The 8,888-nt window shown below is 37.5% G+C and overlaps 1 long non-coding RNA gene across 1 annotated transcript in view; it reads left to right on the plus strand.

The window, feature by feature from the left end:
- Positions 1 to 243: 243 nt before the first annotated feature.
- The window catches only part of LOC101349810 (uncharacterized), a 41,023-nt gene continuing 32,378 nt past the window's right edge, over positions 244 to 8,888 (plus strand). The window contains exons 1-2 of the long non-coding RNA XR_002824475.1: positions 244 to 387; positions 5,705 to 5,794. This is a non-coding gene — a long non-coding RNA (uncharacterized LOC101349810). The remainder of the gene's footprint in view (positions 388 to 5,704; positions 5,795 to 8,888) is intronic.

The raw sequence follows: 8,888 nt of genomic DNA on the forward strand, positions 1-8,888 counted from the left end.
GATAATAGATTTTTCCCCCTCTTTTATTTTAAATACAAATGTAAGATTCATGACAAATAGCTGGTAAAGGTGAAGAAACACAAAAGGCTTAAAATTCTTATAGTCTCTCTGTATTAATGTTTAAAAATTACTAAAAAAACCTGCATACTCTTTAAAATGTAAGCAATTTTTAACGTAGATTTATCATGAGGAAACAATTTGTATCTATCATTTCTTTTAACAGACTGAAGAAATAATGGATGCCATCACTAAAATACTAGGCACTATATTTGCCAGCTTTGTCACCTGTCAGCTTCTTTTCCACTTTGTGAGTTCTTGGTTTTCAGCAAAAGTTTCACCAGATTTTAATAGTCTCAGCTTGGAAAAGAAGATTGAATGGAACTCAAGGTAAAGCATATAAAAATGTAACTGATTAATAAAACAAAAAAACGAGTTTTGTAACATAAAGTACCTGTCTAAAATATATCAAAAGAGCATTTTTCACTGAGGATGTAACAAATTTTAAGATCACATGTTATTATTTGACCTTAGGAGTAAAAGGAAAGAAGTAGATAGATGTTACACAGGACATTTTTTTAAATTCTCATATTGAAAGGTGTTACGATGAAATTATTTAACTTTCTAGGGAAGTGTGGGAAGGTTAAAGTTAGACACCAGCTATCTGTTTAAGCCTACTGTTTTGTCTTTTTTTCTGAAATATTTAAGATAAAAACATGTTCTTTGCAAGTGATAACAGAAGAAAACATTCCTTGGCGTTCTGAGTAGCCTATGTATAGTATTGACTGGCTTAGGGCAGTTAAACTGTGCACACCAGAGAACACAAGACATGATCAGTGCATCTGTAGCTCTTTTAATACACTTTTCATTACAATTCAGAGCCCTCCAGAATGTATTCTTTTGCTATGTAATTCTAAAGTTAAAAATTGCTTTTTAGATTTTTTTTTTAATGGAAAAAGAACAAAATATCTAAGGATATAGAAATCTGCTGGAGTTTTTTGATAAATTGGCTACACTTTTTTTTTTCTGCAAATCATTAATCTCTCACAAGGTTTTAAACACAAAATGACTCTGATGACTGCTTTACCTCCTTTAAAGCATTTCACGTCCTCAGACATCGCTGTGCATTTGCAAACCTAAGTGAATGGTAGCAGCTATGGGAATATGTTTTGTTGTTATTTTGTTGAAGTTAATGTTAAGTATAAAATGAATTCAGCAAGTCTTTAATATTGCTATAATTGTTTTTCATTGACTTTTCCTTTTAGAATTAACTTCTGTCAAATATCTAAGTATTTGAGAAAGATCATATTTGACCTGAAATCCTCTATCTTTGTTTGAGTCAAATTGTTTTGTAGGCATCCACTTATTTTTTCTTTGTGGTAAATGTTTGGGTAACGAAACATGTGCCTTTTTCACAGTCTTCACATGTACAGTTCAATGACATTGAATAGGTTCATCATGTTGTTCAACCATCACATCATCATTAACCATTCCTGAATTTTTCCATCATCCTTAAAAGACCCTGAGTGTTCCCTAAGCATTGTGTCTTCCTTTTCTGCGCCAACCCCCCGACCTGTGGTAGCCACTAAGAAACTTTGATCTCTGTATACTTGACTGTTCTAGATATTTCATATAAGTGAGATCGCACAATATTTGTCTTTTCTGTTACTGACTTATTTCACTCAGTATAATGTTTTCAAGGCTTATCTGTGTCGTAGTAAGTATCATGACTTCATTTCTCTTTAGGGCTAAGTGATTTTCCATTTATGTATGTACCATATTTTGTTTATCGATCCATCTTCTGATGAACATTTAGCCTGTTTCTACCTTTCAGGCATCCACTTTTATAAGTCATAATGTGAATAAGACTTTAGTTATTTTCTTGTGCACCTTATACTGACTTGTCGGGTTCACACATGCTACAATTCTTCTTACCCAAAAAGCAAGAATAATTTCTTCACATATGTTTGAAAAATGAGAGGTATGTTTTCTTGTCTTAAGAACAGCACACATTGTATTGTTGAAATGTACCATACTAAAGGTACTAACCATTATTTGTGTTAAACTCTTTCTGACATACAAAGATAGATGGAATGGTGGAAAAGAGAAGGAAGAGTGGGGCGGGGGGGATGGACATGCAGTCTCTGCTACTAATTTAAGCTCTCCATTTCTTTCTCACTGTGATTGGGGTAAGCCAAAGGGTTTTAAATCTTGCTGTTGTTAAGTGATGCTGAGTTGGTTCTGACTCATAGTGACCCTATGTACAATAGAACGTAACACTGCCCAGTCCTGGGCCATCCTCAAGATTGTTGTTATGATTGAGCCCATTGTTGTAGCCACTGTGTCAGTCCATCTTGTTGAGGGTCATCTTCTTTTTCGCTGACCCTCCACCAAGCGTGATGTCCTTCTCCAGTGACTGGTCCCTCCTGATAAAACGTACAAAATATGTGAGACGAAGTCTTGTCATCCTCTCTGCTAAGGAGCATTCTGGCTGTACTTCTTCCAAGACAGATTTGTTCTTTGTTTTAGCAGTCAATAGTGTATTCAATATTCTTCACCAACACCATAATTCAAAGGCGTCAATTCTTCTTCGGCCTTCCTGATTCACTCCACATCTTTTGCATGGGTAGCTGCAAGTCAAAGACATAGGGAGGGTATAGAAAGGCAGATGAAAACAAAACAATGAAATTAAAAAATGCTTTACGTTATTTAGTCTTCTCACTGCCATTCTACGCTGCAGGGAATTATCATTTGGGAAACTGAGTTCCCATTTGAAAAAGGATCCTGGGATTATGTAAAATTCATTTAGCTATTCAAATGATGTGTTCTCTCTGTCTTTGCCTCTGTCTTTCTCAAAGTTTATTTAGAGTTACCCTTGCTTCCCACTCCAACTGTGAGGTGGAAAATGCAAAAAGGGAAAAAATTGGCTATTATTTGAGCAAAGTACACATTTGTATCTTGAAACCTAGCCTCCAGTCTTGAAACAGGCGGATCAATACAACACACATAGTTCTTCCTAGTAATCAGGAAAATGTCTCTGAACAATGAGCAGTCTAATCCACCTAACAGAAAAAAGAGAGGAGGAAAAACCTCACGAGAAAATATACACTCAAGGGCTAACAGATTAAATATAAGTGAGAAACTGTAGTGTTTAATTGTTGATTTTCTGAAAACTTACATACTTGTAGATTACATATAAAAATATAATCTTAAATTTTTAAAATTTTCTTAGTTATTTTTATCCAGTTGCTGTCATATAACTTAGAAAGTTCTATCGTGTTGAAATACTACTAATTTTAAATCTACTGCTCTAAAATTTAACTCTCCTGTTTATTTTGAGCTGTATCATTTCTATTGGTAATACTTAGACTATTTGTGAATGATCAAATCAGTAACTTTAAATAGCTGTTCTAAAAATGGTCACTAATTATTTCCTAGAAAACCAGTGTCTTTTTGTAAGCATACACACTGCTTTATAATCTTCTTTGAAAAAAAACTGAATTATTTTATCTTGGGCAGCCTTTTGTTATTTGTTTTTAGACACTAGTGAATTTATATTTCATTTTGTCAGGAATCTAATTTTAAAGAATAAGATAGGAAATTTTTACTAACAGAGAAGTGTCAAAGTGTAGACTTTTAATATAGGATAGTATGTAAGCAAAGGGTGTCTGCTTCTCCTGTTCCTTATAATGGGAGCTGTTTGGTCCATGTTACATTTAACTGTCCTCTAATGAATTATAGGAGCCCTGGTGGCACAGTGATTAAGAGCTTGGCTGCTAATCAAAAGGTTGGCAGTTTGAATCCACCACCTGTTCCTTGGAAACCCTATGGGGCAGTCCTACTCTGTCCTATAGGGTCGCTGTGAGTTGGAATTGACTCAACGGCAGCAGGTTTTTAGTTTTAATGAATTATATGCCATTTCCATCAGCTGAGGGCTTGTAATCCATCCCGTTTACCATATAACTTGTCAACAGAAAAGAGAATTTGAGGCCTGAGTATCAGGAACAAAGAGACTTCTGAAGGGAAACTTTTGGACTTAAGGTTATTGAACACTAAAACTGGTTAGTTAGAGAGGCTATGCTTTTTTTTCCCCTCTCATACAATTTTTGAATAGCAACGGAAAGCTGGCTATAGGATTACTTAGATGGAGTGTTTCATTTACTTATCAAGGAGTATACATTTTTTTCTCTTGCTATACCAAATGGAATACAGCTGTGCTTGGTATGAAAATTCCAGATTTGTAAGTCATATAAATTTGGCTAATTATTGACACTTCACAATGATCCATTGATATTACAAGGGATCAATACCTTTAAATTAGTGAGATTTTTTGAGACTTTAAAATAACATTTGATTTAATATGATTACACTCATCTATTTGGAAGCATATCATCTATTAGATCAAATATATTGGTTTTTCATGGTACCATGAGAGTTTCTAACATCAAGCTTTATTTTGGTTGATATATTTCACTTATTTTTAAAGATTTGGGGTCATTTTGTAAAGAGATATGTATTGCACACCAGTAACTTCTAGAGAGAAAGCTTTGCTATTCCTTTCAACTTTTATTCTAATGAAGAGAAAAGAAACTTCATTACTTGTACACTCAATCAAGATGTGAGAGACCCTAAATTGTTGGATAAAAAATTTCACTGTCTGGCTAAATACACAGTAACCTACATATAGATCTTTAAGTGGCACATTGTAGAATTTGGGCATCATTTGAGTCATTAAATTATTAATTAGCAGGATATGTTCATAGAAACTGACGTTTTTCATTTAAACCTATTCTTTCTATAAAAGAAAACTGGACCTGGATCTTGTGAACATTTTGCTTTCACTTGGGTGCTCCTTTTAATAACCGATTCTCTGTACACAGGCCTCAATTTCTCTGTTTATAGGGGCTTTCATAGTACTGTTAAAGAAGGATTAATAATAGCTGCCCTAGGCTTCTCATGGCTTTGTTACAAAAATCAAATGAAATTATGCATGTGGATGTACCTTTAAAACTGAAATCTTCCAGGTAATACATCTTCATTTCATGATCCATCTGAATTGTTTTAACTGTACCAAAAAACAAACAAACCCGTTGCTGTTGAGTAGATTCCAATTCCTAGCGACGCTATGGGACAAGGTAGAACTGTCCGATAGGATTTCCAAGGAGCAGCTGGTGGATTTCAACTGCCGAACTGCTGATCTTTGGGTTAGCAGCTAATCTCTTAACCACTGTGCCACCAGGGCTCTGTTTTAAGGATAAGGAGGTGGTTAAGGCCAGTAGATTTGGAAGCATTCCCAACTGATTTCCTAAAGAGCAGGGAGCTCAGCCTGCAGTGACGCTGTTGGAGACGGAGCTGGGAGCAGGGTGCTGGGTAATGGGCTTATCAGTTGCCATCTGTCTGTAGAAAACTCCATCAACTGCATTATTACGTATGCTTCTGCTTTAGAGCTCTTCACCAAGAAGTGATTCCTTGGTTGTCTAGCAGAGGACTGCAGTCACAGGCATTATTTTTGTTATTCATTCCAAAGTAAAGTGTGGCCCTTGGATTTCTAAATGGCAATTTTATATTATGCTGTTAGATGTATTCCACTATGTTATTTAAATGCTTCTAGATATAACTTCTTAAGAATGCTAAATGTCTTCCCAGAATGGGTTAAAGTTTGGTGCAAAGAATCTAAACTCTTTGTATGTATTTTGTTTTATTTCAGGGTGGTAGCCTCATGCCAATCGTTAGTGGCTGGAGTTTTTAGCCTGTATATTTTCATTTTTGATGAGGCTGCTATAGCTGATCTGCTTGGGTAAGCTATTTATTTATAAGACAGTCAATTTAATTTCTGTTTTTATATTAATTATTAATAAGAACATTCTTATTTTAAAACATAAAGCATAGAGATGATATATGTTTTATGAAAATGCACATTTTCAAGATTTATGTCAGCAAGTTGCCTTAAAATGATTTATTTTAGGTTTAAGTACATATAATGATGGCTGTTTTGACTTAGTATTGCAGTTGTTATAAAAAATAGGGAGCATATAGTGATGATATAAACATTTTTACTGTTGGTGAATAAAACCAAGTTATTGTAACTACTGATGTGAGTAAAAACGAGTAATTATTGAGATACCTTAGTCAACTCGGATAACAGCTACTTAAGACTTAGACTTCAGGAGGTGGAGCCAAGATGGCGGAGTAGTCAGACACTTACAGTGGACTCTCTTAAAACAAAGACCCGAAAAAACAAGTGATTCGATTATATATGGCAATCTGGGAGCCCTGAACATCAAAGACAGAGTTGAGGAAACGGACTGAGTGGTGGGGGAGGGAGAGACGGTTCGGAAGCAGCAAGGAGTTGCCAGACCTGAGCCGGTGACTGCCTGAGCCCTTCAGGCCTGAGCAGCTCATGGGTGAGCGGTGAGACAGGCAAGCAGCTGTGCTCTGGAGGCCCGTTTTCCACACCAGGAGAGACCCAGTGCCAGAGAGTCTACATGGCCACCCAGAACCAGTGAGAAGCAGCCCTCGATCCGGCGAAAGATAAGTAATTGCATACGGCCTACCATGCAGATCAAAAACACGCGCCTTAGGGAAAAACCTCTCTCCCATTTACCTCCCTGCTCCCTGCTCTGCACTGGATCTTGGACCAGCTTCAGCAATTGCCAGTTCTCCTGGACCGGAAGTAGGATCTGTCAAACTCCTGGAGCCATTCTCCCTGCCTTGGAGAGTGAACAAATTAACAAACAGCAGAAAAAATAAACTGCCAGCTCCCCTAAGCCAGGAACCCAGGGTAGGCACACTTCCTTTGCCTAGGCACAGGCATAAGGGATCCATGGACTTTGAGTACCTTTCCCCCTGCATAGACTTGTGTGCGCCCATCTCGACAGCGTAGGCCCTCATTACCACGGTACAACAGGGTATATACCGGAACTCTAACTTCAACTATATCAGCTGTGAAGTGGCAGGTTCTTGACAGTTGACACTGCTCTACCCATTAAGCACGGTCTTCACCTAACCACATCAGGGGCCTGAGGACTGTTGGCTCCACCCACACCACCTAGCCACCTGCGAGAGAGGCCCATGAATAAGAAGTCCGCCCCAGTTCTTATAGCCAACAACATTAGGTGCTCATAGTCCGGCTACAAAACCCACCCACCTACGTGCCCTAGGGAACAGGGATACGCCTTCCTCCTGGACACTCGGAGGTGGCCGTCAGCACCCTACCTTACTCAGAGTGTGTCCCCCTGCTGCAGCCAGATGCCTGTGCCTACACCAGTCACCCATGCCTGTCTAGGACTATAAGTGAGAGCATACACCACACACTTCGTGGCTATCTACCTGGGCACCTGAGGAGAATCCATACAGGAAGAATGGGCAGTCTCCTGAGCTCACATACCTAGTAACAGATCTAACCACGTGGTGACAGGACATTAGAGCTTCAAAGGTGCCAATAATCAAACTAGCTCATATGAGCAGCCTATTTGGGCATACCAAAACAAAACAAGAAGTTAGGACACAGTAAGCAGACATAAAATAAATAAATATAATAACTTATTGATGGCTCGGAGACAACAGTCAATATCATATCATATAAAGAGGCAATCAATGATGGCTTCAGCAAGCTCCCAAAATAAAGAATCTAGAAATTTTCCAGAGGAGGAAAATTTCTTGGAATTACCAGAGGCAGAATACAAAAGATTAATATATAGAACTCTTCAAGAAATTAGGAAGGAAATTAAGCAAAATGCAGAACTCGCAATAGAGGAAATTAAAAAAATTAATAGTAGAGCATAATGACAAATTTAACAGGCTGCAAGAATCCATAGACAGCAATCAGAAATCCAGAGGATTAACATTAAATTTCAGAATTAGACAACTCAATAGAAAGTCATAGGAGCAGAATTGAGAGAATGGAAGTCAGAATTAGTGAGATTGAAGATAAAGCACTCGACACCAACTTATTTGAGGAAAAATCAGATAAAAAGATTTTAGAAAATGAAGAAACCCTAAGAATTATGTGAGACTCTATCAAGAGGAATAACTTACGAGTGATTGGAGTACCAGAACAGGGGGCATAACAGAAAATACAGAGAGAATTGTTGAAGACTTGTTGGCAGAAAACTTCTGTGATACTGTGAAAGATGACAAGATATCTATCCAGGATGCTCATAGAACCCCACATAAGGTAGATCCTAAAAGAAAGTTACCAAGGCATATTATAATCAAACTTGCCAAAACCAAAGATAGAAAATTTTAAGAGCAGCTAGGGATAAACGAAAAGTCATCTACAAAGGAGAGTCAATAAGATAAGCCCGGACAACTCAGCAGAAACCAAGTGGGCAAGAAGGCAATGGGATGACATATATAAAGACTTGAAGGAGAAAAACTGCCAGACAAGAATTATATATGCAGCAAAACTGTCTCTCAAATATGATGGCGAAATTAGGGCATTTCCAGATAAGCAGAAGTTTAGGGAATTTGCAAAAACCAAACCAAATAAAGGAAATCCTCCAGTTAGAAAATCAGCAACATCAGATAACAACCCAAGACTAGAACACAGGACAGAGCAACTAAATGTTAACCCAGATAGGGTAGTCACAAAAGTAAATTAAAGCAAAAACACTGAAAATAGGGAAACAGGTGTCAATATGTAAAAGATGACAACATTAAAACAAAAAGGAGGGACTCAAAAAATGTAGACATAGAGGGAAGCTGGCAAGATGGCGCTCTAGGCAGAAGCACCACGCCGTCCCTCCACAGCAAAGATCCGAAAAACTAAGCCAAACAGAGAATCAACAATTCTGAAACCCTAGAAAATCAAATGAAGAGATAAAGAACTCAGCCAAACACCAAACGGAGTGAGAATACTGAAAGAGAACGGAGAGCGAGGAGAGATTCAT

This window comes from Trichechus manatus, unplaced genomic scaffold (assembly GCF_000243295.1).
Source record: "Trichechus manatus latirostris isolate Lorelei unplaced genomic scaffold, TriManLat1.0 scaffold00058, whole genome shotgun sequence".
Lineage (NCBI taxonomy): Eukaryota > Metazoa > Chordata > Mammalia > Sirenia > Trichechidae > Trichechus > Trichechus manatus.